The sequence below is a fragment of the Atractosteus spatula genome, chromosome 1 (assembly GCF_055471065.1).
Source record: "Atractosteus spatula isolate fAtrSpa1 chromosome 1, fAtrSpa1.hap1, whole genome shotgun sequence".
NCBI classification, from domain to species: Eukaryota; Metazoa; Chordata; class Actinopteri; order Semionotiformes; family Lepisosteidae; genus Atractosteus; species Atractosteus spatula.
In genome coordinates, this window is record NC_142706.1 from 5,711,750 (window position 1) to 5,721,759 (window position 10,010).

The 10,010-nt window shown below is 37.2% G+C and overlaps 1 long non-coding RNA gene across 1 annotated transcript; it reads right to left on the reverse strand.

Annotated features, from left to right (window-relative positions):
* Positions 1 to 1,324: 1,324 nt before the first annotated feature.
* LOC148840448 (uncharacterized) lies at positions 1,325 to 2,053 on the reverse strand. Its single transcript, XR_016090984.1, has 3 exons — positions 1,878 to 2,053; positions 1,574 to 1,613; positions 1,325 to 1,436 (listed from the first exon to the last, which is right to left on the reverse strand). It is a non-coding gene; the product is annotated as an uncharacterized LOC148840448 (long non-coding RNA).
* Between the last annotated feature and the right edge of the window lie 7,957 nt (positions 2,054 to 10,010).

Below are 10,010 nucleotides of genomic sequence, written 5' to 3' on the forward strand. Positions count from 1 at the left end.
AAAATACTGGTATTTAAAATAAAGGTTGCTTTAAAATAAAAGGTATTGTGGGGGTGTTTATCACTCCTAGAACTGGTAGGACGGACATGATATAAACATGGTTCAATTTACCATATTTCACAACTATAAATAGATCAGACACAACATTGGGAATCATGGAGAAACATTAATTAAAAAAAGTCAATGTGTCTTAAGACATACATTTTATATAAATAGATGTCTGTAGAGTTACAGATATAGGTAAAATAAAAATTAAATCCACATACTAATCCACACATAAATTAAACACCCATAAATCTCCAGGTTTCCATTTGGTATAAGAAATATTTTTTTCCTAAACACGATGCCAATGTGAAGTACTGGGTTTGAGAGCAGGTGAACTGCAGCTTTGATATAACGCAGGTCCAAAATTAATACATTCACAAACCCACTCCCACTCACTATGATGAATAATGTTCATTAAGCAAGGGGTAATATTGAGAAGCTAGTGTAACAAACAATATTCATCACTTCATGGATTAGGAAATAACTTTGTTTGAGATACAAGTCACCCATATTTACATCTTCAGCTATGTCATGATAGGTAGTGTAAGCAATGAGACCAACAATAAAGTCCGTCTTTCACTTAGAGCCCCAATGCACTACACTGTACTTCTTGTTCTTAAAGATCTTCTTTTTCTCCCATTGGAATCCTGTTTTCATTCCCTCTCAGTACATCAGACAATAGAGGAGTCCAGGCCCTCAACCTGAAAACAGTACTATCCCATAGTTACATTATAGTCAAAGATACAAGAAGAACACAACAAGAGGATGCTGTCCAACCGATCGTAGTTGTTTGGTCATTAGGAACCAACTAAGGCTCTCATCTAGCCACCTCTTGAAGGAACCCAAGGGACCATCTATAACAACGTTAAAGGTTTGTCACCTTGTTACAGACACCAACCAAGGTTCCTGTATGAAAAAGTTTCCTGATCTCAGTCCTCCTCATAATGTCCAATTGAAGAAGAAGAATGTAGCCCAATAAGCCAATGCCTTTGGAAATATTGAGGAATTAACCGGCTTGGATGAGGATCAACCACCTGGCCGTACGACAAGGAAGTCTGCACCCCCACACAAAGAGAAAAATTAGCCAAGGGGCAGTGGCGACAGTGGAGATGGAGTGGAGGAGGGGAGCAGAAAGATGGATGTGAGCAGGAGAGAGAGGCTTACGGGTCTTTGAGAGAAGTGACATCATGAAGAATTATGAGTTAGAGCAGAAGAGGTTAGGGAAATCTTGCTTGCTGTCATCTGTCCTGAACTTCTTGTTTCACTTCTGGCAACACACTAATGCATTGGGTTGACTTCTTCATTAATGAGCAGGATCTTGAATGCTTGTTTCAAGACTCTTTGTAATCTCCTCTGCGCACATTTGGTGGGATTCAGTTCCTTTAACCTATCTGTGTGGGGAATGTAATATTTGTAAAAGCATTAGTTAGCACAATAACTAATTAAATAAATAAAGGCTTAATAGATCAAATGACGCATGCAAAATATATACATAGCTGAGCTGATGAAAAAGCTTGATTTACTGTACCTCTGGCTGTTAATGGTCACCATTAACTGTTTTGTATCTTCTGACAGAAAGAAAAGATAAAGGTTTGTCTTTAAAGGTTACTACAAGTATGAAGGTACCTGAAAAAAGGTTAATATCGGAAACACTGTATGTTTTTTTCAGTTTTTCAGTGGAACATTTCCTTGTTTCTCAGAAAACTTGCTACTTGAATGTTCTCATTAGACTCCCCATTAAAGCTATACCAACATATTTCAATTGAACGGGAAGATGTACTTTGGACCAAAAGAGGAAGAAAAGGTGTTGATTTCTATGAAAACAGACTTACTTGTTCAAAGGAAAGTGTGAAATAAAGAAGATTTTGCTTGAAGTTTCACAGTATGTTCTCAGCAGAAAGGATTCGCTCATCAATAGCCACAGTCTCAGGTGCTCTATGCATTGTCATTCTGTCACGATACTGTATTACTGCCTCCTTGTTCTCCTTCATTCCTAACCATATCCTTATTTGTATTCCAACTACATAGAACATAATGAGAATATAAGACAGGTTACAAACAATAAGCCATTTGGCTCATTTAGCTCATTTGGTTGTTAGTAGCTAGTTGATCGGAGGAATTTTGTTTTTTGATGGAAGCCAGGGTATACATTTTGACAACACGGCTGAGTAGCTTTCTCCAGACTACCATAACCCACAATCCCACAAAACCTGCAGTATTCTTTTTTACAACCTTGTTCTAACCCAATAACATTCCAAGAGTGTTAAGGTCATGGTACTGAGAAGGCCAGCACGACAGTTTCGCGTGTTGTTGTGTTTCTTTCTGATTCGGACAATTTAGTTAGACTGTGTGTTTAAAGTCTTTATTACACTGAAGTACATGCCTTCCTCAATGGCCCACTTCCTGGGGCTGTACTTCACATAACGTAACTTTCCAAGGACAGGAAAATATGCAGTAAACAAAAAGGTTCCATTTATAGTTTAGAAATAAGAACTCTGTCAAATCCCCAAAAAAATATTTTTGAATGAATAAAGCATTAAGCAAATAGTTTCTTATTATCATGGTACATAAAAATAAACAATAAGAGATTTATGGCTAAGTATCAGGCGTATGGCATTGCACTGAGTTAAACATTGCAAATAACAGCTTGAAAAAACATTTTGAGATAATTACTACTGGAAACAAAATAGAAATGTTAGAGTAAACAAATAGCACAGAAAGAGGACTTGAGAAGCAGTGAAAGCTGCATTTTGCAGTTATTCTAGGTTTTATGGACAAGAAAATGCTGTTAATCCTGAAGCATAATGATTCAAATAGAAATTTGAAGAATGAAAGATCAAGGGGAAAGCTGTTGTGTTTGTGGTTAATGTGGCTAACCATCATCACCCCAACAGTTTTTTTTTTGTTTTGTTTTGAGCTTTAGTAATTTTGTTCTTTTGTTCCAAAATAAAATTTCACAGTAATCTGTTTTCATTTATCGATGCAATTAAATCCTTGTTTTGTATTTTAACTGTTTCTCTTTCAATGTTCACAATACGGTGAACAGATTTAAATATTAAACTATTTGTATGAGAGTATTGAATAATTGGTCCTTTTTAAAAGTTTTTATTTTGGAACCAGCTGCCAACTGGATGTGATGCTCAGAATAATTATTGACTGGCGAGCAAAACAAGATGAATGAACCAATGGCCATTTTTTGTTTTATGTTTTCAATATATCAGTACAAATTTAAAGTATTGATATACTATTTTAAATGTATAGTAATTTATTCAGAACACAAGGATTAAGTACTCAACAAAATTTTAACATATGATATATGTGTTCATGGGATTTGTTTGTTGTAATCATTGCCTGGTTTACTAATCTCATTATTATTTTTGTCTGACAAAAACACCTTCTTCCATTTCATGACAGTCCACATTTTATGCCTATTTCAAACCCCCATTCAACAAGTATAGTTAAGCCTCTGGAATTATAAACACAAAACCTTCAATCAGTTTTTCATAATGATACTTCTACTACTAAATTGTGTCCATTTGCTCCTTTGCTCCATTTGCTTTCATTGATCTTTACTGTTGTTATTTTGTTTATATTAAAGTTCACATTTAACAGCCTGTTTATACTGCTCTCACATGCCTTAAGCTTTTAGGCCCAACTCCAAGAACCATTTAAAAATTACAAAAGAATGTGCAGTGTTCACAAAAATGTACTACTTAGATTTTTCTTCTTCCACAGATATATGTGTTGGAGCAGTATTATTTACAGCATAATTGTAATTTTTGTTTAATTTGACATATCCTGAGAATTTATTGCTAGGAAGAGATTACATTCTACTGTGATCTTTGTTCTTAGATATCAGAAGAAGTAATTTATACTCAAAGCCAATTTTTGAGAATTTTAAACCATCATTCTACTCAAGAGTTCTCATGTGTGGAGCAATTTGGTGTCTAAATGTTAGGTGTGCAGACATGGAATGGTACAACAGGTTTCTCCCAATTTATGATTTCTACAACCCGGTCATATACTGTAGCAGCATTTTCTGTGGTCCATATTTTTTTCAGATGTCTTGTCATTTGGGGCTTTTTAAAGGTGTGTTCTGCCTTTCTTATAACTAACGGCCGACTTTGATAAGCCCTGTTTGACGCCCATTTAAAATCATCTGGGCATCTTTTTTTGTTCATTTCAAATGGGAGGATTCAAGATGGTTACATTCTACCGATGGGCCCCCAATCAGAACCAAAATATAACCCACACCTAGAGCAAAATAAAAAAGAAAGGAGACAAGTGGAACCCTCAAGTAATTTTGGAGAGCCTGAGCAAATCTGCCAAGAAGAATGGGCAAAGGTAACATCCAACTGGTTTGCAAAGCTGGTAGATATAAAAAAGAACAGGAGAATTAGTTGCATCCAAAGATATCTCCACCACATATTGAGTTCATGTCTCTGAATATTTATACAATAAACATTTAATTCAATTTGATTCCTCGAGTATTGTGGCATTACGGGGGGGCGTCTTCAGTGTGGAGGCGGAGCCCTGGATTAAGGGCGACGCGTTGCCCTAGCAACCACAGCTGTACTGGCTGCTTGAGGATGAGCCACAGCCGTGAGGGCGCTTTAAAAACACACTGAGCGCTCGCCGAAGGGACGAGCAGGGCTACCCTTGGGAGGTGAGGAACTTCCGCCGGCAGTCCCGCAGGGGGATTGAACCCGGGTGTAGGGCTGTCGCGTTTTTCTTCTTTATATTTTGTGTTTGTTTTTGCCTGTCCCGTCAGGTATCTCTACCAAGGCAGGCTGGACTTTTTCCACACGTCGAGCTTTTATTTTGTTCTGGCTTTGCGTTCCCTGCTCTTCCACAGCGGACCCCGTTAGATAGGGTTAACTCAGCCTGGATGTCGCGGTGCACAGCGGCGCATTTTTCTTTCCTCTTTTTGTTGTGTTATTTTCGGTTCCCGCTAACCTCACACCTGTACCTCAGTCGGGTCGTCGACTCAATGCCGGTGCTCGCCGCGGCTCCTCCCACTCCCACATTGTAACCGTGTTTTCTGACAATTAGTGTAACTTATTTTATCCTCACCCTCTTCGGACTGAGCATTCGGGTAATTTAATAAATTAGGTTTAAAAAACACCGATTTAAGGATCTGGCTTGCTGCTGATGTTGCTTAATCTCCCAGAAAAACATTATGTTGATTTAATTTTGAGACCTATGCTCCTTGTGTGATTACAGAATCAATCCTTCATCAAAAATGATTGTCCTCTCACAGCTGTGGTCACTTTGTATGACTACTTGCATGAGTTTAGGCTCAATGTCTTGCACTAGCCCACTATAACTGGATGTTCACACACTTGAGCTGGACAAGGCAGGTATACAGGTACAGCATGTGAACATCAACATCTGTGTCTATACTGTGTAGCTCACAAGTTGACGGTACACCCAAGTCAAAGCGATCAATATTGTTGAGACTGCCTACGTAAGTATACCTAAATTGAATTTGCTGTGTGACTTACTATATACGACACAGTACTTTTCTTGTCAAGGGTTTTTTAAGAAGGACAGAATGCTAAATATTGTTAAATAAGTTCAACTCTATCCCATCTAGTTTTGATCTTGAAACCGCAGCTGTGTTATGTGTTATTAAAATGCTTCAGTAATGACTCACACCTTTCTGATAGATAAAATCCCGTGTGGTGCCTTTTCAGGCAGGCATTTGATTCATTTTTGCCACATTTCACTGTTTGCTATTCCCTGTCAAACATACATTTTGTGAGTTTCTGTTGTTCTCGATTCCATTTGCTACCGTGGGCTGTGGGGACAATAAAGCCTTTGCAATAGTACAAGTAGCAATGTGTGTGATGTGACAGCCAACAAGCACTCCGTGTGCAAGAATATGCTGGAGATAAAAGTTCTAATGATGTCATATCCTACAGAGCATGATCAATCAGAAGCAACACAGGTTTGAAATTAATCAATAATAAACAGCTGTTATAACTGAAAAAACTCTTCCTTTGATAGGGTTCAAACACATCATTCTGCTCGAACGTTAGATCAAAATATTGTGAAGCTGTCTCTACAATGCCTGAAATACATTCAGGCAGAAGTAAATACATTTTGAGAAAGAGAAAACCCGAGAAAACTTTAAGCAGATTTTTACAGCCATTTGTTTTATACGGCGATATACATAAAAACGTCCTTCCAGAAAATGTCAGTATATTTCTCTTCCACACGGGCACTGAGAAGTACATTAGCTGGAATTCCTTATGCAAAGAATTTCAGCCAGCAAATATTTGGACTAGGTGATATTATCAACATCAGTAGTGGAAAACTCTCGTCGAAACGTTTGTCAAGCTTAGCAGAACTTTTTATTCCATCTGTGCCATTCCAGGACCAATTGCCTTGACCTGTTTTCTAAACACACAGCACATGAAATATTTCTCTAAATGTGTACACTATTTTAATATAAAAAGCAGTTAATAAAATATCAGACATCATATTTTCCTTACATTTCTCTCATAAAACCCTACGTAAACTGTAATCTCTGAAAAGACCTGGAGCTGTGCCATGACACCCATTACAGTGCAGTCTGGGGCACTGACCTTTAATGTTACACTTATTGTGTTTTTGACAGATTTGGTCAATTAAAAAGGAGAATAAATGGCAAAGTGTCATTTGTTTCCCTGAAGTTTAATACAGCATGCCAATAGAAGTTAAGCAAAATTTATAGTAGGAACACTAAAACTGCCACTTGTACTTAAACAAATGAATGTAATTTATCATGTCTGAAATAAAAAGAACATCATGGACATCTGACTTTGTACATCTGACTAAAGCCTGTAGCCAAATATAGGAAAGCAAGTTATTGTTAACACTTCAAATGGAAAGGACATTTTCCTTCACATTAAATATTGGTCTGAAACATTAGCTGGCAACAGTCCAGTACTAAGAAGTGTTCAGGTTGGCACTTCCACTGTGTATATTTCCAGTAAATTGTTTTAGTGTCTATTTGACGGGATATATACGCAAGGGATTGATGAATGAGAAATGGGGTGTCTTTCTCTTATCCACCTTGTTACCTTTTTCAGTCATATTTACTTTAAACGTGTTTGAAAGTTGCCACCTTTGTACAACACGTGAACCTCATTGTTCTGTGACAAGTTCAGAGCAATTATTAAAAGTCGGGGTGCTTAATAGAGCAGTGAGCAGATGCATTTCCATGTTTTAGCTCAGTGGCATTTCAGTCATTCTTATGAGAGGGCTCCCAAATTCTGAAACGTGTTATTGTGTGCATTGTTATTTAGTATAAAATGCCAAACACAAAATCCTCTTATGTCTGGTAGTGAAATAACAGGGAATGGCAAAGACTATGTAACATTTTAAATATTGTATCTATATGATACATTTTCTAAATTGATGCAGACATACTGTAAACCAGTTATCTGTCCTCACTTCAGTCCCATTCTTATATGGTTACCTATGGTCATATTATATTTAATGTATGTTATTTCAATGTAATTCTACTTTTCTATATGATTGAGTTCAGGAAGGTAAGCATTTGTTCAGACAGTAACTCAAATTTCATTCTTATGAGTTATTGAATTCAACCTGACCTTATCTTCACAGCCTTTTTCTCTGAAGCACTCACCGTCTTCAACTGATGCATTTCTTAAGATAGGAAGGTAGGAGAAAGTCTGCAAAAAGCTTTTAAGATACTTATTTCACTGTAAGCAGAAAAGCATTTGTGAAATGTAGCCAAATAGATGTCTAAAACACAATTGTGCTGTAGATCATACACACAGGTGTCAGTGAATAATACTAACGACCCTCATTAAGTTAATTTCACTCCTGATGGTGCTGCTTATATGACTGAGTCGGTTGCCAGAATGAGATCTACTACCCATGTCTTGGAACCTATCTGTATGCCCTTCTCAAAGCCTGCTTTGTAACTCATTTCATGAATGAATCCCTGGAATCAAGCCTTGTTCCTGTTGGGTGAAAGCCTTTTCCTTTCACACTTGTGTTAAATAATAACTTTTCCTGGATGCCCAAGTACTGCACAACTACTGTCCTATTTCCAATTTGTCTGTTCTCAAAAATATTCTACAGTGGCAGTTGGCAGCTCAATGGCAAACTTACCTTGTGATCTCTCCCGACCTTTTCAGCCATGGTGAGACAGATACACAATACTAGAACAGCCCTTGTTAAGGTAATTATTTGCTGTTGTTTTGGGACTCTGAACCACCAAATATTCTACTCTTTTTTGATGTAAGTGCGTCTTTTGATACTGTCCTCAGTGGCATCATGCTGAAGCATATGGAAATGTATCTGGGGGTCACTAGGACTTTCATCCATTGGTTTAGCTTCTACTGGGCAAACAGGACCCAATTCGGCCATCTTTTCTTTTTTAAATCTGATGTTGTCTCACTCATTGTGTTCCACAGGGTTCTGTGCTTGGGCCTTCACTAGTTAGTATCTACATGTTGGCTCATGGTCAGAATATTCATCATTGATTTGGGTATGATGCTGATGGCACTCAAATCTTATTAGTAGAAATAATCATAGAAAATTCTATTGAGGTTTCTGCACTTTCCAAGTGTTTAACTCCTAATAAGAAAATGTAGTTTCGAAACTTTCTTAAAATAAACTGTTACAAGATTAAGCTTATGCTCAATGGCTCCCAACATCAGCTTTGCGAAGTTGGTGACTTCAGTAGAGACCATTGCTCTGTCTATCCGATAATAAGATATAAATACATGACTTTATTTCATTACACTGCTGTAATGCCTTACTTTCTGGGATATCCTCTTAAGTACTTAATAAGCCTCAGTATGTCCAAAAGTCTGTGACTAGCATGCTAATTGAAAGTTTTCTCCATCTGCACATTACTCCGATCATCTGTAGATTGCACTGCTGTGGAATATTTTTATGGAAAATAGGATTTTCCTTATATGGAAAATACATGGAAAAAGCTATCAGCCAATGTGTCTTGTTGTGTCTAATCTGGTGGGTCTAAGATATAAAAAGATCTCTTCAGGCCCTGATATATACATAGCATTGAGCTCTGTACTCCATGGATTTATCCAGAAAACGTAATCCAGCTGCTTGGTTTAATTTCTGTGACATTCTTGTGGGCTATGAGTAAGACTAGTACCTTATATTCCCAATTGCAAAACACCCCATTAATCAGTTTTATGATTACTCAAGGAGAAGGAAAAACTCTCCAAAATGCTCAAATGAATCATTGTCGAAGGAGTATTGGTCTCATCTTTTAAATTCATCAATCTTGTGATAAAGTGAAGGCCCACATCTTTGTCTTCAAAACTAGTAGTACCAAGATTTTTAACCTTTCAAAGTTCTGTAACATTTTGTACCTTTCAAGACTAAGCTCAGAGACATTTTTACAATTTCCATATCAAGAAATAGTAAAGTGAATTGCATATGGATTATATAAAATATGTACCTAATCCTTGTTGGGGGATCAGTCAGCCCTGTGGCTAGTCTACTCCTCCATCCTGCTTTCCTACTCAACGGACTGGCTGTCATTGGTATCAGTGAGCTCAGGGTTTTGTTTTTGGAATTGTAGTTTGAACACTCCGAAGAATCTCTTTCAGTGTGCATGAGAGTTCAGCAGAGCAGATCAAGTCACTCTGATTTTCACAGTGCAGTCATATCTCTATGTCAATACTATAGACAATATGTCTATTTCTATCCTTTTTTTAATGATGATAACATACTCTCATTTAACAGTTGATGAACTGAAGACATTTTAATGTGCCTGATGAGGTACAGGAACTTTTAACTAGTTTAAATATAGGATCTGGCTGTAGATTTGTTTGGAACAAACCCTCCAAACTGTATGGATATTTCATCCTTTTGGAATAAATGCCTCCTAAGTGCTATGTTGTTGATTTTATTTCCCTGTGCAACATACAAAGGCATGATTCATTGAAATCTAGTGTTAATACATTCTTTGA